Source organism: Crocodylus siamensis, chromosome 1 (genome assembly GCF_052110815.1).
Source record: "Crocodylus siamensis isolate JL-2025a chromosome 1, ASM5211081v1, whole genome shotgun sequence".
Lineage (NCBI taxonomy): Eukaryota > Metazoa > Chordata > Crocodylia > Crocodylidae > Crocodylus > Crocodylus siamensis.
The window spans coordinates 150,073,078-150,096,628 of record NC_143395.1 but is presented as its reverse complement, the minus strand read 5'-3'; the positions used below and the strand labels follow the sequence as shown (position 1 = coordinate 150,096,628).

General features: G+C 40.8%; 1 protein-coding gene across 3 annotated transcripts in view; it reads right to left on the bottom strand.

Annotated features, from left to right (window-relative positions):
* Nucleotides 1–23,551, bottom strand: part of CRIM1 (cysteine rich transmembrane BMP regulator 1) — a 396,377-nt gene that overhangs the window by 276,283 nt on the left and 96,543 nt on the right. The gene's annotated exons all lie outside the window — the stretch shown is intronic.

Genomic DNA, 23,551 nt, shown 5'->3' with positions numbered 1-23,551 from the left:
TAACACACATCTTTCAGTTAGGTTTGGTAAGTAAAATAACCAAATCATAATTCAGTTTTCTGATGTAGCTGCAGAATTAATCTGAAAAAACCAACAAAATACATCACTGCTTTAAAATGCGTAGTGTGTACCTTCTAAAATGAAACCCACATTTATCCCTGAGTTGTGAATAATATGTCCTAAGGTTATATCAAACAACAAGAATGCACTTTTTGTAGAAATCAAGGATTAAATCGAGGCTTTCTGACTAGTGATTTAAATCATGGTTTAAAACAATTTGATTTGAGTTATATCCACCCTGTTTGTAGTCATGGAGAATTATAACTTTTTTTTTAATTTTCCAGGTCTAGAATCTAATTATTGGAGGATCCTTTTAAATTCATTCCCCCACCAGTGCCACAGAAAAAGTAGTTGCAGGAACTGCAATTGCTGGGGCTTAGGGTACAAGGAGCCTCATCCCCCCTGTACCCCCCCAACACCAGCAATCCTTTCCCTGCTCCCCCCACCCCACTGTGCATCTCCTTCCCCTGCACTCCCCCTCATGCTTAACATGAGTTCATTAGCTAACAATAGTCTTATAAAATTACCAATGGGCCAATAATCTTCCTATCTAAAGCTGCTGTATATTCTTTCATAACCTATAGACAGTAACTGAGTACGAGGTGTCAAAAGTATTAGGGTGAACTAGGTAGACATTTATATTAATACATATACTCATATTTAATATTCATTTCTGTATCTTATCCTTATGAAAAGGAATTACTGCATTATTTTAGTCTAAAAGCCAACTTTTGTCTCCATACATTTATAGAATTTTAAATGAAAGAAGAAACAAAAGTGCAGTTCCTCTAAGTCTTACAATCTTATTTCAGTCAGTGTAATCCCTCTGAGCAAACTGTCTTGTTCAGACAAGTCTGAAAAACTACAGACCTTGTTTATACAGGTCAAGTATAAGGCATGTCCTAACATACCAATCTCTGACATAACAGGTTACATTCTTCTACACAAACACACCCCTCCATACTACCCATGAACTGAAGTTAATTTAACAGAAACTTTCCTTTAAGCTAAGGTACCAAGTTTACCATCTGAACCAGGAATCAAATCCAAACACTTTCTACAGAATGATTACTTATATGCATGTTTATTATTTTACAATATTTATGTTAAAATTAAACACCCACAGGCCTAAAAACACACATTTCGTATAATAGAAAATTAATTTTATTTCTCTGTTCATTTTACTATCCAAGTATTTTGGTTTCACTGATCTAAAGAACTAGAAGCTCTCATGCCAAATGCAGCAAGAACTTCTACATTTTTTCTTAAACATTTATCATGTTATACATTTTTCCAATATGGCATATTGTTGAATACTACATCAATATAGTGACTTTCTGAGATGCTGCAGAGAAATTAATTCATATTTACAAATACAGGACTTAAGTAGTACAGTGATCAAAGATAAGCAAGCAATATATACTGTGCCACCATGGCTCAAAATGGGTAATTACAGTAACTTTTGCCATAGGCCTGAATCATATTACAGTTAAGTGAAACCCATGACCTGCTTTGCATGTGGTGTCAGATAAAAATAACTTTAGTAACTTTCTAAAAAGTCCTTTACAAAAGATCAAGTCTGTTTCTTACAGAGAATCATTTAGTTATAATTAAGAAACTATTCATTTGTATTATAAAGTATGTGCATTTATTCCTAAAAAAAATAAAATACCAGGACTATTGACAATAAGTGCAGTTCTAGTACCCCCTATTGTTTTTACTGACATTACTTTCTTGCTCTGTCATATAAGTCAAAAATAAGTGATTTTGTATGCATAAGTGCTTTTGGTATCGACCAGCAGGATACTGGAATCCTGTCTAATTAAAAGAAAACAGACAGGAACCACAGAAAGTAAAATCTTAAATTATACAGGTGTCTTTGAAAAATTTTTGCAAGGCCAGGCCTCTCTTCTGGTACTGCGTAAACCCGTACAGCCTGTTCCATGGTGGGGGTGGCAACGACTAAACCAGCGCACCTCACCTAGGCTAGCCTGGGTGAGGATGATCTGTGGACACCCAGCAGGACCAAACCCGAGACCTGACAAATGAGCTTCCTGACCAGATGAGCTTCCTGTGAGCCAACAGCCATCCATACCTGGGGAACTGATGGGCACTATCAGGTCACTCAGCCAGAAGAATTAAAAGTAACTAAACTAACCTAGGAGGGTAGTTACAGCACCTAAGGTGCCCTAACAGGTGCAAGCAGCCTCAGGACTGACTTGACTCTGAAAAAAATAGGCAAGCTAAAGAAAAAACAACTAGCATATTCTAGCAGTGCTGGTACAATACATATACGATAACAGAAGGCTATTAAGCTTCAGCGTCTGGTAAGAAGAGTCAAAGAATAAGATTTAGAATGACTCCAAAGCGAAAAACAACTGAATACAGAAACAATATACCAGAACCTAGCACAAACAGAGACTCAAATTAATGGATGAGACCTAAAAAGGACACAGGAAACAGCATAATGTCAATATATAAATAAATAAATAACCCCCCCATACAATACTGGTCTAAGGTGATCCAGAAAATCTCTGGCTAGTACCAATTCAGGGAGAAATTTATCTGTACACAGATGTCCCATACATTTCAAAACCAAGTCCTCAAAATTGAATGTTAGCAGAATCCAAGTTGTATACAAACCTTCTGCTGAACCTCTGCACAGGAAAGAATTTCAATCCAAAAAATGCATTTTAAAATGGTAACCTATCAGTACTAAGGTACTCAGAGATGTCTTTTATTTATACATCAGTCACTTTTCTTATGCCATCTTTATCAGCAGCACATCCTAAATGAAAATGTGTGTGTTGACTGGCAGATTATACAAGCTATAATCACCTTTTCTTTTTCAGGAAGCCAAACAAACAAAAAAAACAAATAGTAATAGTATAAGCTCCATTATCCAAACCTAAACTCTACTTTACATACTGTACTTTACATATAATGGGTAGTACCCTCAAAGTATCAAAGAAGTTAAGAGGAGGGATCAGGAAAAGGAATGCCACCAAACAGAAGGTAAGAAGGTTGCCAAGATCCCAAAGTGTTCTACTCAGCATTTCAAGCCCTAGTTCAGAGGTTCTCAAACTGTGGTCCAGGGACCACCACTGGTCCATGAGCTCCATTCAGGGGGTCCGCAGAAAGGTTGCAGAACAATGGAAAATATCTGTACTTGTAAGGTAACACTACTGATATTAAAATATGAGTAATAAAATAAGTAATAAAATATGTGCTTTGCTTTATAGAACAAAAAAGTTTATTACGTGGTCCACCAAGACCCTCAACACTTTTCAAGCGGTCCGCAAAAAAAAGAGTTTGAGAACCACTGCCCTAGTGAATTCAATCACTAGATGGCAAGTCTGCATCCTGAAAGGCAATTCAAGCAGCAACCTACCCCACTACTTATAATACATCAGTTAACCGTAATTCTGGCTTTTCCTAACTTTTAAACTCTAATAATTTTCTTTTAATATAAACAGTTTGTTTACATAAAGAATGTGTGCGTATGTCAGGGGTGGGCAAATGTGACCCGCAGGGCCCCTAAAAAATTTAGAAAATTAATATTCATCTGCCCCGGGCTGCCTGCCATGCGGCCCTCGATGGCTTGCCAAAACTCAAGCAGCCTTCCGCCCAAAATACAACCATAGATGTCACTGGCCTGTATGTCAATATCCCACACCATGAAGGCACAGCAGCCTTACTGAAATACATATAAGAAAATGGACTGCACTCAAATTTGCAACCACAATATATTGCACAAATCATCCTTTCCATCCTCATGCACCTCATTTTCAACAACTGACAGTTTCCCCAAACTATGGGCACAAAGATGACCCCCTGATATGCACCTCTTTATGAGCCACCTGGAAGAGGAATTTTTAGAAAATAGCACCAAATCTGTACTATATCTGCATTACCTTAGTGAGACTTTCATCATCTGAACTGAACACCTGGACTTGCTCATTGACAGTTTTAACTACTACCTTTCTAGATACTATGATTTATATTCAGGATGGCCACAGGAATCAACATATGCACACAAACCTAGGAATACCATACTTTCCTCCACAAAACCAGCAATCATCCCAACAGACCAAAAAGCAGTGAATATAACTGGGTCCTCAGACACCATCACGTCTGCTCTAAGGAGAATGTGCGCGATACCCACCTCACCAAACTGAAAACTTTCTGCACCCAGCACAGACAATGCATCAGAGAAACAAACCATCTTTGAAAGAGCAATGCAGATACCCCACAACAACCTACTACAATACAAGAAGAAAACCCCCACTGACTAAGCACCCTTGGTTGTCACCTACCATTGCACACTTGAACCAATAAGAAGGCTTTTCAAACAATTACAACTTATACTTTAAAAGGACCTGACCTTGAGAGAAATAATCCCAGCTCCCCCAGTCCTGGCATTCAGCCAGTTCTCACCCAGCCCCGCCTAACCCTACCCAACTTACCATCGCATTCAAACTCCCCACAGATCAACAGGAATCCAGCCCTGCCTTAACAATATACCCAAAACCTAACTCATCTCTGCTCCCCACACTAAAACCATCAGGATCTATGGATCATACACATTTCTACCCCAGAATGCAGCATACTTCCCTCCAGTACACCACATGCCCTCATGGGAACTGTGTAGGTAAAATGGGACAAAAATTACCACCACCAGAATGAATTATCATAGAAAAAAGATTAAGGAGAGAAATACTATAACACAAGTAGGAGAACATTTTTTCAATAAAAAGCCCTTCCCATCTGACCTCAGAGTTCTTGTGCTCAAAGGAAGTTTACAAAACACATTCAAAAGAGTAGCCTGCCTGGGAACACAAGTTCATTAGCTTCTTGGACAGTAAGAACCAGGGACTTAACACAGATAGCAACTTCATGGCTCATTATAATCTAGTTGATTCTAATCCCTGCATTTGACAAGTAATGATTCTCCTGAACAGTTAGTTCTTCTACTTCTCTCGTGTCTGTTGGCTACCTCAGTTTCTTTAATATCCTGTTTTTATTACATATGGACTTTTATAGATGCTCTTGTTTCATCTTCTGGTGTGCTCTGCTGTATCTGCTTCTTTCCCAGAGACCTGAGAAAGGGTAATAAGGTACCCAAAAGCTTATCTAAGGCTAACAGAAGTTGTATTTCCCCCATTTTGCTCTGTGATCCTAGAGGGGGACAAGGCCCTTGGCCAAAATTAAGTACCTGTGAAGTATCCAAAAATCAACCCTTGCCCTTATACATAGGGCTAGTTTGAGTTAATTGCCATTCAAACTGCACGTGTAAACAATTATCCTGAGCCTGTTTTATTGGAAGCCAAAGTCTAAGACAGTAAGTTCTGGGTTAAAAATGGATGTCTATTTTCCCCCTAAGTCTATCCCAAGGATGTTGTTGGCCCAATAAAAGATATCACCCATAAAAACCCTTCCTTCTTAAAAATAATTCTATCAAAAGTAGACATGCAGGAAGGCAAAATTTCATCCTGTACGGTTAAAATTTGGTTAAACAACTGAAAATTGGGTCTTATACTAGAATGCAGTTAGAGACTCCCAGAGGGAAAAGGGTCTATTTAATCTGTATTACTAGCACAAATATCTTTTATGTCTGTTATAAGAAACTAAATCATGCATTAAAACTGTTTGAGGCATGCTTAGGGATATGAAAATCATGAGGTAATAGTTTCAAAATACACCTGCGTTACAATTTTGTAAGAGGTTTCATTATATATAAAAAGGAAAACAACCCAGAACAATATGTATTTGGTAACAAAATATCTATATAACAGGAACACATCAGGAAAATTGTTAGGGGTTTTAACAACTGAAAAATACGTGAGTACTTGATAAAAACTAAGTTCTCTCCCATGACCATACTGTACAACACAAATACTGTGAAAACACCATTAACTTGCTATTGGAATAAATTAGATACTTGTACAAACTATTACACTGGTTAATAGATAATGGGTTTATGACTAACACTTTTCCCAAAAAAGATTCCCATAGATTTTAGTACATATCTATTTAGTACAAAACTTAATGCAGGATACAGAAGCTATGTAATATTTATAGAATGTTACAATAGAAATATGGGGCTGTTATACATCTAGGCTGACATCACTTTTTGGCTTAATAAAAAAAAAAAACTTTTCCAACCTCCAAATTCAAATAAAAATTCTTAACATGTTAAGAAACACAGTTATGAAATTTGGATCCTTAGGCAAGAAAGACATGTCAATGAATATGAAACTCCAGAACAAAAAAATCATATCCTCCTATGCCGAAGGATTGAATCAGTTAAGGTGCATGATGTAAGGCAAATACAAAGACATGAATTAAGAAGAGCTGACCCGAAAAGAAACACATGTACATTGCACAGTTTAAAACTTTATTGTGCAATTTTAACAGACTTCTAAAGCTAGTGCTTTTCTTTTAAAGTACAATGACAATAGTTGTTAGAATGGATAAGTTATGAAAATACCATTTGGAATTGGACATACAAAAAACTAGAACTCTTGGTTCTAACGTGATACCTTTTATTACACAAACTGGAAAATGGCAAGAAAATTGTCCTTTTCTGTTGGTCTAATAAAAGGTATCATTTTGGAACCAAGAGTTCTAGTTTTTTGTATGGCTTTTTGTCTCAGACCAACACAGCTACCAAGTACACCCCTGAAATTTGGAATTGGAAGCACTTACACATCATTGCTGTTAACATAAAAAACTAGGTGCATTATTTTATATAAACAATTCCACCAGTTTCATTTATAATCAGAATATAATTGCCACTATTATCGTTAGGAACATAATCAGCTATAAGATCCTGCCTTGGAAGCATGCAATTCATTATAGTAACAGAATGTTTTCAGAAATGCCAAAGAATCTTGCTATTTAAAAATTTCATGGAGAAGGATAGAAACCTATTTGGGTCAGTGGCTTAAAACAGACATAGCATACCACAAGTTCTGCATGTAATTTCATTGCCAAATCAAGTTTGTGCAAATAAAGTAACAATAAAGTAAGTACAGATATAAGGAAAGGAACAGGGCTGCAGTAATATGTAAAAGCTACAACTGAAAAATATATTGCATGTTTGGATGTAGGTAAAACCATTGCTGAACCAAACTGAAATTTTACATACAAACCATGCACCAGAAACCAAATAGATTACATGCATTTATATATTTATATTCACAAATTTTAAAAACCACACCAGTTTCACACCAATAATGTATCTCAATAATGGTCAAGCTAGTAAATATAAAAACAAAGTTTTATGTTTTATTCTTCTTTGAAGAGAAGCATTATTAAGAAAACCATTTTGTCAAATTAGATGCACAAGGAGGACAAAGTCAGTATTGGAATATTTAACTTTTAGGTACCCTGCTAGCTAGTGAAAGTAACTAAGTAGCTTCAAAAATATATAAGCTTTGCTTATAAAAACTGCATATGACAATTAGCTGTCCAAGAATAAGATTCACAAAGAGCCAACAAAATGAGCGGAAAATGCCACCAAAAAGTACTTAATTCTGAGGTAACAGGAGATGCCCATTTCCTATGTGAATTCATAGGTGTAAACCTTATCCTGAAGTTAGGAAACTAAGCAAAGTCATTTATTACTCCCAAAACATGAGGGACAGCCTCTTTTTACCCAGCCAGAGAGCTTACTGGTGATAAATGATACTCAGAACCAAATCCATCCTCAGCCTGAAGGGACTTTAACCCACATTCCAGAAGGCTATGCTGATCGCTCAACAATGGAAAATTCTATGGTGATGCTCAGTCTCTTCTGTTGAACCTGCTCCACTTTGAAGAAGTAAATATTCAGGAGAATAAGAAACTACAACCCAGGGGTTAGGGCACTCTATTTTGGGGAGTGGGGACTGGGGAGGGGGAGGGGAGAGGAAGTCGTCTCTTCTCCAATGTACATTTAAAGTATATTACACAGAATCAAAGCCCTTCAAATCAGAGTCTGAGATTACATGAAAGAAAATCAGTTTAATGTTTACTACAGGGGCCTGGAAAATATATTAAAACTGAACCAATTCAAGTTATTACAGTGATTGTTTTGGCTCCAAGCACAAGTGCCGGAAATGAAGGGCTAGACTTAATAATTGAGTTATGGATGGCACCAATGGGAAGAAAAATACACTTCTGAGGTCACGGAACATTGGTAGGCCATTCTTATCAGGAGGCAACTATAGATGGTGCAGTTCAGCAGAAAATCTGCATTCTGGATTCAAAACTGCCAAGGCTTATTAAATAGGTTTTACATTTGTAAAGGTGATCCTAGCAAAACAGTTTAACGTAACGGTTTTCTCATAATTTAATGAAAATAAGACACAAAAGTATTGATATTAAAATTAACATGCTACCATACATATACTAACCACAGGAAAAAAGAAGCTACCTGTGATACAATGAGCATGTTTATGCCATTCAGTTACAGTGCCATGCCATAATGAGATTTGCCACGCTTGCTCTGCATGCTCTCTCAAAACAGAATTAGCATGGTGCTACACCTGGGGAAATAAACAAAGTGGCCAGAGGCTATCCACACAGCCTAAGCCAAGTTCCTCTTACAAAGTTTCCATCCAAAATCTTTCAAGTCTGCAACTTAACAGACTCGGTATACGCTATTCCTTCTTCTAGATTTGTTACGCATCCAGTAATGGGAAAGTAGGTAGACAGTATATCCCATTCATGTATAGCTCATTGGACTTTCTTTGTACATCCCAGTAAAATCAAACTTTGAAGTAAAGTCTACTGTCAACAATTAAACCGGTTAACTGAGTATTATTATCAGATTTTCAAGTTAGCTCAGAAAATCAGTATTTTAAACCTATGAAAGGCAACTTTAAGCTTATCACCAGGAAACAAACAACATGGTGTCAGTATTTCTAAACAGTTATTCAAAATAAGCATAATTTAATAATAATAGATCGATAGGATTGGAAGAGACTCCAGTAGTCATTTAACCCAGCCTGCTATTCCTAAACCACCACAAATTCTTTGGGCTTTGATTTCAGTCAGCTGTCAGGAGTAAATCTATTTCTCATTACTTAGTAAAATTAATCCAAATGGTTATTTGTCCTATCATTTCCACAAAAATGATAAAATTGCTACTTTAAGCAGAAAGACCAAGATTCATCTGTTCATGTTTAAAGAAGCAAGGGAAAAATAAAAATATGAAGCTAAAATACAGCTTCCTAGCTCCAGTTAACAGCAACATCTTTAATACATAGTGAGAGTTGTAAACAGTATATTTACTTCCTGGCTACCTTCCACCTATCTTGCAGTATCCAAAAAGTTCTTCTTTTGCTGTAGACTACATATGAGATTTGAATTAACCTTGTAAAGCCTAACTGGTTCGAAGATGAGTGAGAAAGGAGAAGAAATAATTATAGCAAGTGCACTGTTTTGCACTTTACACAGTCGTTTACCGCTGCACCAAACAAGTACAGGGAACAGTTAAACAAACAGGATAGTGGAGAATCAGGCCCAAGTTCTGTAACATAAATTGATAATAACCTTACCCAAAAAGTTGTAACATAATTGTACGCAAAGAAGTCTAACTCAAAATTGTTCTACAATGAAAAATACAAGAAAACAAACCAAAAAAAGTCTATTAAAGGGAAAAGTAGAACTGCCCTTACATTTTAAGTCTGCTAACCGTCAGTTAAAAAGTATAAAAATTTACTTTACTCTCCATCACTGGTCTATGCAGTGGATTTTTTTTCCTAAGCCAAAAAAGATACTATGATATGCTAAGAAATATATGGAGCCAAATTGCATACAGGGCTTTTGAGAGGATTTAAGAAGCCTGTATGTGCAAACAGTGGAAGCCAGAGAACAGTCATGTTCCACGAGAATTCCTAGGAAAGGTATTTAATACAGATGTGAAAGGTTAAACAATAACTTTATCATGTAATCCAATAAGTGAAGCAATAAACTATTAGCTTAACCGTCATCCTTTAGCTGTGGGCAGGCGCAGTCTAGCAGGGAAAGAGGGAAGGAAAGCCATAGGGTGCCCCAGCGGGAATCAGAAGTCAGCAGGCAGGAGGGAGGGAAGGAGGAAAGAGGAGGAAGGGAGATACTCATAACCTACGAGGAAAACAGCCAGCAACCTAATGACTCAATTAAGCAATAAGCTGCTCCTTTACAGGTGCTCCCTCTTTCCCAGTGCAGGGCTTCATCCAGGCTGTGTTACCTGGATGGTTTTGCCTCCTTCCCCCACTCCCCAGTCGAAGGGCTCTGGGGGCAGCTCAAGCTGCTGTGTTATTGGTCAATCCCTTAACCAATAAACTTAGAGGAAGTTAAACAAATATTTTTTAAACAATGTTTACATACCTAGTATGTTAAGGAAACAGGTAAATCTTAATGTTACTTACTGAAAGCAAAATGCTGAATATGGTAAACAAGTCCCCACACTGCCAAACAATTCAAAACAAAAACAAGGAAAACACACAAGCTGATGATTCTTTAAGGAAGTTGTGCTAGGTTAGATCCCACATTGGTGACCTCTCCCATCTACTAAGCTCACATTATGAAACCTCAACAAATTTATTAGAGGGGCAGCAACAGAATATATATTCAGAGACAATGACAGACTATAAAATGCACCTAACATCAGTGAAAAGCAGTATAGATAGCAAGCTGAATAGAACACATTTTTTTTTCCTGCGGGCCTTTCCATGTTCCTTCCTTTAGCCTGTATCAATAATCTATACCTAACTATAACAAAGTAAAGAAGAGCCAAACTCAAATTCAGGATACAAGTGGAGAGAAAAATGTACAGGTATGTTTATGTATATGAAGCTGGACCCCAAATTCATTCAGAACAAATTACAGGTGTTAAGTAAGAGAAACTTCAGATTGAATGTGAACTGCAACATCTTTTTCTTGGTAAATGCAGGAGTTTATTAGACTTGGACAACACATTTATCTAGAAGTACCTTTAAAAATCATTTATGTAAACGAGTGTTTTTGACCATAGCTATATTTGACTAAGAAACACTATCTTTAATGAGACAGCTGGCTTTAATTTACCAAAATAGTAAAATATAAACCCCTATATAAACCAAAATCAAAACTGGAATCCACTTATCCAAGACGCCTATCAAAACAATATACACAAAATTCTTCCCTCATCTAAAATTATGAAAACTTTCAAGTCTTCCCTTATTTCAACACTGTTTTCATACATACCAAAGTTATCAAATATTTTGACATGGTCCAAGTAAAAGTAATCCCATTCCTGTGAAAGTACTGACTCTCACTGCTTTACCATCAACTTTCAAAGTTCTATGTTAAGTCAGTAGTGGTTATCCTCCAGCCTGAGAGCCAGACCTGGCCTATAGGGCTCTGTCATCTAGCCCCTGGCCTCCCCACAGACTCACAAATTTGACAGTAGGGGGGGACTGGTGGTAGTGTTAACTGCTGATCCTCTGCTGCCAAATTTAGACCCGTGGCATGGAGAGTCCAATAGGTTGGATGATGGAGCCCTGCACAGATCAGGCTGACACGCAGACTTGAGCTGGCATGAGACCAGATCTGGCACACAAGATCAGGTCAACATGCTATGCCAACAATGGACCTTATCCATGAAATAACTCCATGCCACTCATCCAAACTGCAAGGCCAAGCATGCTGAGCACCACCATTCAACCCCCAGCCCAAGGGCCACATCTGGTCCTTGGAGTCATGTCATCTGGCCCATGGCACTCCCCAGAGGTCTAGGAAATTGACAGGAGGGAAGCAGTAGCAATTAACTCTACCACTGTTTTCACACTTCTAAGCCCTGCATGGCTGGATTAGGATCTGCCAGCCCCGTATAGCTGCATCAGGGCCTGGTTGGACCGGCACCAAACGCTGGATCAGGCCCATGGACTGGATCTGCCCCGCAGACCAACCTGGCACCATTCATCTGGCCTGTGGAGCAGAAAGATTGAGGACTGCTGTTTTAAGTCACTGGTGAAGTTGGTCATGGGAAGATTTGTCTTATTTCAATAATCATTCACAAAAAGTGTAGCTGCATCTTAGATGCATCTTTACAGCCTTCTACAAGCATTATGGAGCCACATGCATTCACAGACTAGCTTTGCATACCTAAAGCTGCAATGGTATTAGATTTACTTGCAGTATCTGAATTGAACAATGCTCATATGTCATTCAATGAGTACTAATACTTAAACATTGGTATTTGATTGAATACTGGTTTGTTTTATTTCGAAGACTTCCTTCCCGTGCCTAATTACAATGATGTGAGCTCCAAAGGAAATTACTGCAGAATCAAATACAACTCAGTATGAAGGTACCAAGAACAAATCCCATTTGATAAGGAAGTAGAACTTCTGTTCATGTGAAAAAAATAGTCTAAAAACTAGTAGTACTTCCAAACAGTAAAGAAAAATCTGTATGACCACTCAAGAAACTCTATTTTGGCCTCTTTCAAATATGAGAATAAATGCTACAGGCAGTGAGGAAATGGATTAGCTTGGAAAGTAATCCATTTTATTCCATCAATTTCACTGCTTTTTTCCTCCCTAAACAAAGTTAAAATTTGGGAGAGCCCTGTGAAGTCCTGTAAGAAACCAATCTTAACATATTCAAAGAAATAAGCTGCAGGTTCATTTAACTGTACTTTTTGTTGTTAGTTTGCAAAAAGGTCTTCCTGCCCCTTAATTCCTTGTTGCAAAGTAGGACCTTGCCCATTCTGCTGATGACTTCTGAGCCGGATCTACTGAGAATAGGAAGTGAGGCAAGCGTATCAGAGAACATGTTCCAGCAAGTCTGAAACATTCAACTCTCAACTGTGTGATTAGGATCAATGGGGGGGGGGAGCGGGGATGATAATGGAAGTTCCTTTGTTAGTGAAGGAGGGAATGAAGCATCTATCCAGACTAATAACTGGTTATAGAAGGGTATTAATTACTCAGTGGCCTCAGAATTGGGAGACCATTACTTTTCTTCCTGATGGAAAGAAATGCTAGTAACCTCTAGTATGCTTAAAATGGACAAAGAAAAAGCAAACAGGGCCATATTTCTCCTTTTAATGGGCTGAGGGAGGCACACACTTCCTGAGAAAAACGGAGGAAGAGCAGGGGGAAAAGAGGCACTGATGACCAGGCCCCATCCCTGATGGCCTCTACTCACCCTCAGAACTGCTGATGCTGCTCCTCCCCCAGTAGATCCAGCTCAGACGTCATCAGCAGAGTGAGAGAAGCCCCACTCTGCAACCAGGAAGTTGGGGAGGGGCGAAGACCTACAAACAAAAAAACAATGTGAAAGATAAATTTACTTTAAAGGGACTAAAAAAGGCAATTTTACTGGACCCTGCCTAATTTTAGGAATGCATGTATGGCTCAAAATTGAAGCTAACATCAAGTTCTATATCCCAAACTAAACAAATGAACAAACCAACCAACCTTACTAACCAAGGCATTAGAAGAACTTTTAATGTTCTCTGCTTTTTGACTTGATGTATCCTTCAGGATTAGGAAACAGATTACAATTTTTTTATTAAAAAAAAAAGTAACTACAAGCTCAAAAAAACTAGGTACAGCTCAGTATCCTGTTTCAGACAGTGCCAGTAGTGGTTGCTTTAGCAGGACAGCAGTGAAGTGTGTGTATCTAGAGTGATATACCCCCTGTTCATTACCCTCCCTGCTATAACAGCCACAGCAGAAATGCTCACATAGTACCCCTGTCAGATTCTAACAAATCTGCAAATTCTGCTAAATACCTGTCATCAACAATCTCAGACAGGACACAAGAAGAAGAAATTATTATTACTGGCATCCACTATCATTGGTCTAGAAGTGCGAGAGGATTCATCCCTGACTGTTCTGTTTAATAGCTATTAACAGATGTATCATCCATGAATTTGACTAGCTCCTTTCTGAACCTAGCTATACTTCCTACCACAAGAACCTTCTGTGGCATTGTGTTTCACAAGCTAACTATATGCTGCATTACAAAAGTACTTGCTCTTTGTTGGTTTTAAACCTGTATCCTACTCATTTCAATAGGTTTTCCTTAGTCCTAGTATTCTGGATGATTAACAGTTTTCTATCCGCTTTGTCCACACCTTTCATGATTTTACAGACCTCTGCTGTTTCCCCAACAGCATTCTCCTTTCCAAGTTGAAGAGTCCTAGGCTTTTTAGTCTTTCCTGGTATGGCAACTGCTCCATGGCTAGAGACAGACATTCAAAAAGCCAGAACCTGAATAGATTCAATCTTTGCAGGTTAATCTACACTGCATAGGTTGAACCAATTTGCAACAGTACAGACATTCCTTGTGGACTGAGGAAATGCTGGAATATGCCTGCAGTTACTTAAGCCAGGAGGTGCTACAGTGCACCCTTGGCTGCAGGGAACCTGTTTTGTGGTGGAAGGCGCACGGCCAGTCCAGGCTGAACTGGCTAGAGAGAAGTTTAATTCCCCTGTCCCCATCCCACCGGCAGAGACCAGAGCCAGATCTGCCAGGCAATCCCCCCTCGCTGCTGCAGTGGCAGGCTGGAATGGCCCTGGAGGCAGAGGGGGCAGAAAGGGGAGTTATTACCCCCTCTACCCACACTGCCACCAGAGGCAGTAGGGGACTGCAGCCAGGTCTGCCTAACCCAACCACTGACGCTTGTTCTCTGCTTGGCGCAAGTGGTAACATAAGCCCCCTCCGTCAGATGCTGGAGGGAGGGGGAATAACCTCTGTCCCTGCCCCCTACCTAAGGGTCCGTGCCGGCTGGCATCTGGCCATGCTCCCACTGAAGTGGTGAGGAGGCAGGGACCTTGATGGAGATAGCAGCCCCTGTCAGTGTCAGGGTGTGCAAACCCCTTCCTAGTAGGGGGCCATGCTATGGGGCAGGAAGAGCTCTGGTGGACTGTAAGTGGCAGCAATGGGGTTTGGAGGGAGTTGCTGCTGCCGCAGTCTGAAGTAGCTATCCTTGCCTCGCAGTATGTGGCCCACCACCAGGAAGGAGATTTCACTCAGAGAAACCATGACAGGAGCTGCTGCCCCCATCACGATTGCTCCCCCATGGCCAATCTAGCAGCTGGCCAGAGGCAGGGTCAGATGCTGGCTGTCAGGGCACCTTAGCCAAGGGCAGGGAGCGGGGTTATTCCTCTGTCTGCCCCCAGAGCACCACAGCAGCGTCTGCCCACCCCAGCCGCCACCACTCACTCTGTACCCAGAGCAAGGAGTGGAGTAAGCCCCCTCCACAACAGCTCTGCTAGCCCCGCAGTGGGCTCCCCCCACCAGGTAAGGACTCACTCTTCCCAACACTATGACAGGGGTTGCTGACCCCATCAAGGGCCCTGCCCCCTCGCCACTGCAGCAGCCAGGCAGGGGTGTGGCCAGACACCAGTCAGCACAGCCCCTTATGCGGTGGGGGGCATGGACAGGGATTATTCTTCCTTCCTCTGGCATTCAGCCAAGGGGGCTTATTCCACCACTTGCCCCAAGCAGGGAGCAAGCAGCAGCAGTCAAGGCAGACAGACCCAGCTGTGGTCTCCCAGAGGCAGTGCAGGTAGAGGAGAAAATAACTCTGTCTCAGGGGTCATGCCGGCCCACCACTGCAGCAGCCAGGGAGGAGCACCCAGAAGACCCAGTTTGAGTCCCTCCCAGTGGGACTGGGAGGGGGGACTTAAACTCCTCTTTGGCCAGACCCCTGCCCCTGCTTGGCTGAGCAGCCCAGCCGAGCCCAGCGAGCATGCCAGGATGCTGGGGGATTCTGGTTTAAGTTAAACTAGGAAGGGGTCTGGGATAGACATTGCATAAACTGGTTTGAGCTCAATCAGTTAAGTCTGATACTATATTCAACCAGGTTCATCTCAAACAGGTTTCGGACATTTTGAAGCTGGTTTATGCACACTAAATGTATGTTCTGTTACAGGTTTAAACAAGTTCCTGATCACTTTCATAGATTCATAGATGTAGGGTCGGAAGGGACCTTGTGGATCTTCTAGTCTGACCCCCTGCTCTGGGCAGGAAAGAATACTGGGCTCAAATGACCCCAGCGAGGTAACTGTCAAACCGCCTCTTAAAGACCCCCAAGGTAGGAGCCATCACCACTTCCCTTGGAAGTTGATTCCAGATCCTAGCCAGTCTGACTGTGAAGTAGTGCCTTCAAATGTCTAGTCTGAACCTACTCTCTAACAACTTATGGCCATTATTCCTTGTTACTCTGGGAGGCGCTCGGGGGAACAAGTTCTCTCCCATTCCCTGCTGGTCCCCCCAGTAAGTTTATAAAGGGCCACCAGGTCCCCTCTCAGCCCTCTCTTGTGAAGGCTGACCAGATTAAGGTCCCGTAGCCTCTTCTCATAAACTGGTTTGTGTGCAATGTCTGTCCTTAGCCCAAATACCTAATTGTTTTGGTTGCACTTCTCTGTACTTTTTCTATTCTACTATATTCTTTTTGTGACGAGGAGACCAAAATTACACTACTATTCAAGATGTAGATGTGCCATGGTTTTGTATAGTGATACGATGATAATTTCCAGTTTTGTGTTCATTTTTTGTCTTAGCGATACCCAACATTTTATCAGCTTTCTTATCACTGCTGTATGCTAACTGTTTTTATATGACTATTCACAATGATTCCAAGGTCTCTTTCCCAAGTTGTAATAGCTAGCTCACAACCCAGTATATATACCCACAGGGTTCTGAGTATGTACATACATGTGTACATCTATGTACACACACAGAGGCATTTTAGAAATAACAACAATTTTGAAATATTATAATTTTGTGTGCAACAAATGAGAAACTACATGACTGCAGGGACTACTGATGGAAAAATCGCAGGCTCAAGGGTGACCTGGTGGCTGCCTATAAGTACATAAGGGATGTGCATCAGGATCTGGGGGAACGTCTGTTCACCGGAGTGCCCTGAAAAATAACAAGGACCAATAGTCATAAACTCCTCCAAGACTGTTTTAGGCTGGACACAACAAAAAACTTCTTTGCTGTCTGAGCCCCAAAGGCCTGAAATAGACTCCTTCCAGAAGTGGTGCAAGCACCTACTCTGGACTCATTCAAGGAATGTTTGTATGCTTATCTTGCTGGGATCCTTTGACCCTAGCTGACTTCCTGCCCTGGGGCACAGGGCTGGACTTGATGATCTTCAAGGTCCCTTCCAACCCTAATGTCTATGAAATCTATGAAATGCATCATCTACAACAGGCTTGTCCAACACACAGCCCACAGGCCTCCATGCGGCCTGACAAGGCATTTTCTGTGGCCCGCAGTGCTGCGACAGTAAACGAAAGTCGTTCCCACCCCTTGTCCCTCCCCCAGCCCTTCAGCAGTTTCCCAATGGCTGCTGAAGGGCTGGGGAAGGGACAAGGTTCCCAGATGCACCACATCAGCTTGACATTGCCGACGCGGTGTGTGTAGGAAGAGGAGTAGCCGTGTGCCACTCAGGACAGGATGAGCCCAGCCAGAGCAGCAGGGGCTCAGCTGCACTTTCCCCCCACCTGCACCAGTCAGTCCCGAGCGGCACACAGCTCCGCCGCCGCCTCTGCTGGCTGGTGCCGACCCGGCCAGGTCTGTCCCATCCAAAGCAGCACACAGCTGAAGCCGGATTCACATGTGCTGCTGGAGACAGGAGCCGCCCAGCCGGGTCGGCACCGGCCAGCAGAAGCGGTGGCGGAGCCATGTGCTGCTGGGGACTGACCGGCACAGGCAGGGGAAAAAATGCAACTCAGCCTCTGCCGCTCCGTACAGCTTTGTCCCGTTCCGAGTGGCACACTGCTCCACCACCGCTTCTGCTAGCTGGTGCAGACCCAGCCGGGCTCCTTCCATCCCCAGCAGGTCGTGGGAACCCGGCTTCAGCTGCATGCTGCTCCGGATAGGATGGACCCAACCGGGTCAGCACCGGCCAGGAAAAGTGGCATGCAGCTTAAGTCAGCTTCCCACATGCTACTGGGGACAGGAGCAGTCCAGCCGAGTCTGCAACAGTCAGCAGAAGCAGCGGCAGAGCCGCGTGCCACTCGGGACGGGACAAGCCCAGCCAGAGTGCCAGGGGCTCAGCATTATTTCTCCCCTGCCTGCGCCTGCCAGACTCAAGCGGCACACAGCTCCGCCGCCACTTCTGCTGGCCGGTGCTGACTCGGCCAGGCTCCTCCCATCCCCAGTAGCACATGGGAAGCCAGCTTCAGGTGCATGCTGCTCCGAATAGGACAGACCCACCCAGGTCAGCACCAGCCAGCAGAGGCAGCGGCGGAGCCGTGTGTTGCTCGGGACAGACCAGCGCAGGTAGGGAGAAAGTGCTGCTCCGGCTCAGCTCATCCTGAGATTCATTTAATGTTTGTAAAATGCTTGGAGAGCCCCACATAGATGCACTGCATAGAAATGCAAAATATATTTTGACTTACCTGGTTGGAACCTTGGGCTGAGATTTTCAAAGCTGAGTCAAAAGGCCAACTTCCATTAAAATGAATGGGATTTAGAGGGCTCCAAATCTTTTGTAACATGCCTATCTACCCCTTTTTGCAAATCTCAGCCATAGTTTGGAAGCTCAGCCAAAGAACATAAGAGCTTCTGAACATAAGAGCATAAAAAGTGCCATGCTTAGTCAGCCCCATGGTCCATCTAGCTCAGTATCCTGTCCTGAACAGTGGCAGAGGTGGACACTATAGAGGGAGAATTTTGAACTGGTTAGACCCATTTCAATATCACTTCCTGCAACTTCACTGGTGTCAAAGGTCACGTGACATCACTTCCTGTTATTTTCTGAAACACGGTTGTGTGCGTATATATAAGTTTAGACACATATGGATGTAATATCCAGAGACTTATTTACATATAAGCATACATATATATGTATATGCATGTTCAATGAAGATTGATTAAGTACATGTCCATAACCTTGCCAAAGAATAACAAATTGAAATATCTATGCAGTTAAGATAAAGCCTCTACCCCTAAGAACTTACTTTTCAAGTATCATCCAAAATTAGGGAAGGTTACACTGACACAGAAGCCAAAAGATGACAACTTTTATTTTTTGCAATGGACATTCAGTGACCTATTCAGAGGACAATGGGGAAATCCCTACAATGTAAGTAGTCAGAGTACCCTAGCCTGTAAAAATAAAGCCTTGAAACTGACTGTTAGAATCTGCTGGAATAATCTGAAGTGAAGGCACAAGTATCTCAGAACCTTAACTACTGAACATTAGCTCATTAGAAATGGGCATTGATAACACAAACATCCACCTAACCAATGTACAAATTGATCTACACAGAAAGGAACAGCTATATGATAGCATTACATTTTAACTAACAGCCACTAAAAAAAGTCTAGACAAATACTGTGTGAATAGAGCAACCAGCCTCAGATTTTTAAAATATGGAGTAAATTCTGTAAATAAATGAAATAAAGACACAGAAGTCAATCCAATCCAATGACCTATATTTATGTAACCAGTTAAACTAGCAATAGAATAAATTTGTTGTATCAATAATTTTTGTAAAATTGGAAAACAATTTTAGTCATGAAAATTATTAGTCTTTTATTAGAATCCCATTGTATCCAACTAATCCAATACACAAGAACTGTAAAACATGTGTGGAAGGAAGTAAATGGAGCTACTAGTAACTGAACTATTCACTATTGTACCTTCCTGGGAGTGTAACCTGAACTATTCACTACTGTACCTCCTGGGAGTGTAAACCTTCTTGAACATATTACTTCCTCTTTAGGACGACACAGAACACTACGTGGCTGAGGAAACAACACAATGGATATGGAACTCTTTAATGAATACTTTGCGTTAGTGTTCCTGCATGCAATGGTGGTCGCCTACCTGGATAAATGCGGGGAAGGAGGGGGAGGGAGGGCAAATGTTAACAAGTGGTCAGTGTCAAACTGGTGAGGAAGCACTTAGAGTGGCCGAATGTCTTCAAATCGATAGGCCTGGATGGACTACACCCGAGAGCACTTAGGGAATTGCCTGCAGTCATTGCAGGACCACTGGCAATGGTATTTGAAGACTGGTGGTTCTCGGAAGAGGTCCTAGAAGACTGGAAAAGGGCCAATGCTGTGCCAGTCTTTAAGAAGGGGAGGAGGGAAGATCCATGAAACTATAAGCTGATCAGTTTGACCTTGATACCGGGTAAAATTTTGGGGAAAAAATTATCAAGAAGTCCATTTGTGAGAGACTGGCAGAAGGACAGCCAACAGTTTTGTTGTGGGCAGGTCATGCCTGATCAACCCCGTCTCCTACAATCAAGTAATGAATCACTTAGAAGTGGGAGATGCAGTTGATGTTATATACTTGGATTTTAAAATGGCCTTTGATATGGTCTCCCATGACATTCTTATAAAAAAAACTGGGGGACTGTGGGCTGGCAGAGTCCATGGTCAGGTGGGTTGGGAACTGGCTAAGGGGTTAGTGGATGGTTCTGTATCATCTTCATAGGAGGTAGCTAGTGGTGTCTCACAGGGTTCAATTCTTGGCCCCGTGCTGTTCAACACCTTTATCAAACATTTAGATGAGGATATGGAAAGCACGCTGGGCAAGTTGATAGATAATATAATGTTAAAGGGAAATGTAATCACGCTGGGGCATAGGATGTGGATCCAAGTGGACCTGGACAAGCTGGAAAGTTGGGCGGAGCAAAACCCAGCGCAGTTCAATAAGGATAAATGCAGAGCGTTTCATCTGGGAAGAAGTAACCAGTGACATGAATACAAGTTAAGAGGAGATATCTTGGCCAGCACAATGGCTGAAAGGGATGTCGGGGTTAAGGTTGATCGCAAGATAAACATGAGCCACCAATGCAGCACTGTAGTCAACAGAGCTAATAGCATACTGGGGTGCATTAGCCAATGTGTCACGAGCAGGGCTAAGGAAGTGATACTTCCTCTCTACTCAGCATGGGTGAAATTCCAGCTGGAGTACTGTGTCCAGTTCTGGGCACCACACTTCAAAAAAGACATGAAGAATCTTGAAAGGGTCCAGAGAAAGGTCACAAGAATAATTAAGGGCCTGGAAGAAAAATCTTGAGGAAAGACTAAAGGGTATGGCCTTAAATTTCTATGATTCTATGATAAAAACAAACAAGATACTTCTGCCTGCAAGTTTCTAAACTATTTTAAGATTCTTCATATAATAAAGATGATCATTAAACAGATTTTTCACTGGAACCATTATAACAAAAGCACCTCAGAGACCACCGAGGCTTCAAAATGCTACCTTCAACCCTTCTGGAGCCTTCCAAAAATCTTATATAGTCTGTATATTCCAAGACTCCTATAATATAATGTCCATTTTGGCTACCCTTATTTCCTTCAGTGCCTTCAGTTCCTTATGTTATAGTATCTCTACTTTCTCTTCAGTAATATAGGCCACACAGATATAATCCATGTGGTCTTCATTCAAAACAGATTTTCAGCACACACTTTTTCAGCAATAAGGACCATCTTGAAACCATTAAGAGCCATTCTACAAGTCTGTTTTTACTTATGATATTGACTGAAAGAGGGGAGTTTTTTTGGAAGCAATTTCTGTGAAGATACTCACAAATAAAAGGAACTTTAAGGCCTACATGTGTTTGCTGGTATAAAAGTATTTCATTTTATTCTATTCTTGACAATCACCATCATTATTTGCCCTATTATATTTAAAGCTGTGTAAACTTACTTAAATTGTACCTTCCTGGGAGACTCAATTCAAAGTCTGAGTACCTTACTAAAGTGTTTAAAAAAGGGAAAACCTACCCTATAGGGTATTCTTATATACCGACCACAATAAAATCTGGCTATAATACTAACTAGCATTTGATTATCTCTGGAATGGGTTACAGTTTCTATTGATTAAATGTAATTAAGTTAACTAACAATTCATTTTTAAAACATCCTTTTTGGTTGCTTAGAACTGACAAATGACAAACTAACCTTTTAAAAATGAAAAATTTCAGCTTTAAATCATGTTTTTTTCCTCCAATTTTTATTAACAGGAGACTATATATTTCCAAGAAGAATATTAGGAGAACAGAAGTAGAAGATTAAACACAGGTTGTCTTACCAGTGTCAAAAGAAAACTGACCATTTTAAATAGTGGCTAGAAGCAAGGAAAGGAGAATCCACAGTACCTAGTACCTAGAAATCAGGAAATGCCAGTATGTGGTGCAGTCCCATATACAATGAAATTGGTCTGATGTCAGATATTCTATCAGGATAGAAAGTTTGTCCAGAATCTTGTTACCAGCTTTGTGTTTTAATACCCATAATACTGAAGTGGATAAAAAGAATACAACAAGTCTATTTTCTAAAACAGTCATGTAAACATTAAAAATACACTTCTACCATCAAACCTCCATTTTCCTAATAGTAAACCCTTTGAAAGACTGAGAAAATTTCCAGATATGAAGAAGACAGAACAAAACAAGAACAGATAGACATACAATTTAAAGCTTTTAGATTTTTTTTAATTATAAACCCTGCCATGAGAGGCCAAGGGCCACCCTACCTCTCAGGAGTGGGGCAGTAGGAAACAGAAGCTGAAGAAGTAGGGGGCAAAGACCTCAGCAGCATCAGCAGCTGGAACCATGTGTGAAGTGGGGGCTGGGTGCAAGCTCCAAGTTAACCAGCTCTGCACCCAGAGGTGGCTGGTTCAAAGCCACAGCCATGTGTAGCTCAATCTCTGCATTGAGTTTTTAAAAAAAGGTAGAAGAAAACATCCAAGGTAGAATTAAATTTGTAAAAGATTTTAAAATCGTGCTTACTTCCTCTGAATGTTTTAGGAACATCCTAATTCACCAAAAATACTGCCCTCTACAGAACTATAAATTATACTTCTGCAAAGTTTCTTTCACTTAAAATAAGCACCAATAGATGTAGTATTAAGCATTTTATAGGGCAGCTGGAATCAACCTGAAAGCTTTCTTTTTTCTCTCTCTTTTAATCAAAACTGCTATCTTTTTATTAGGAGAAAGTTGAGATTCAGTATATCTGTGCAAACCAAGATTTTTGCAATGTCAGAATGATAAATTCTGGGATACGCTTACTGTGCTGAGAAAAGACCAAAAGGACCACTAAGGCCAGCAGGGACCAACTCAGCACATGAACTTTGCCTTAACTCAATTTTCATTTTTCATTTGCAGTTCAGCTTAATTCTGACTAGAAAAAAAATTATGGTCATATCCAAGGATTTTTCTAGCTTGACTTTTCGAAATGTAGAGCACTGAGATTACCTTTGATCATAAGAATAAGCATCTGTGCAGAGTATAGTAACATTCTTTGTCACCAATTTGTTCAAAATTCAAATTTTATTTTTTCAAAAGATATTAGCATCTGACTGGGTTTGTTCATGTGATACTGCATACTGATTTTTGCATACTCCTCCACTTTCTAAATAGTGCAAGAATATCTCAACTGGACTTTTAAAATTAAATCTCACTGGGATAAAACAAAATGTTTATTCAGTGATTCTATTTATGGAGATAGGTGCACACTATGACTAGTAGGGGTGCATTGA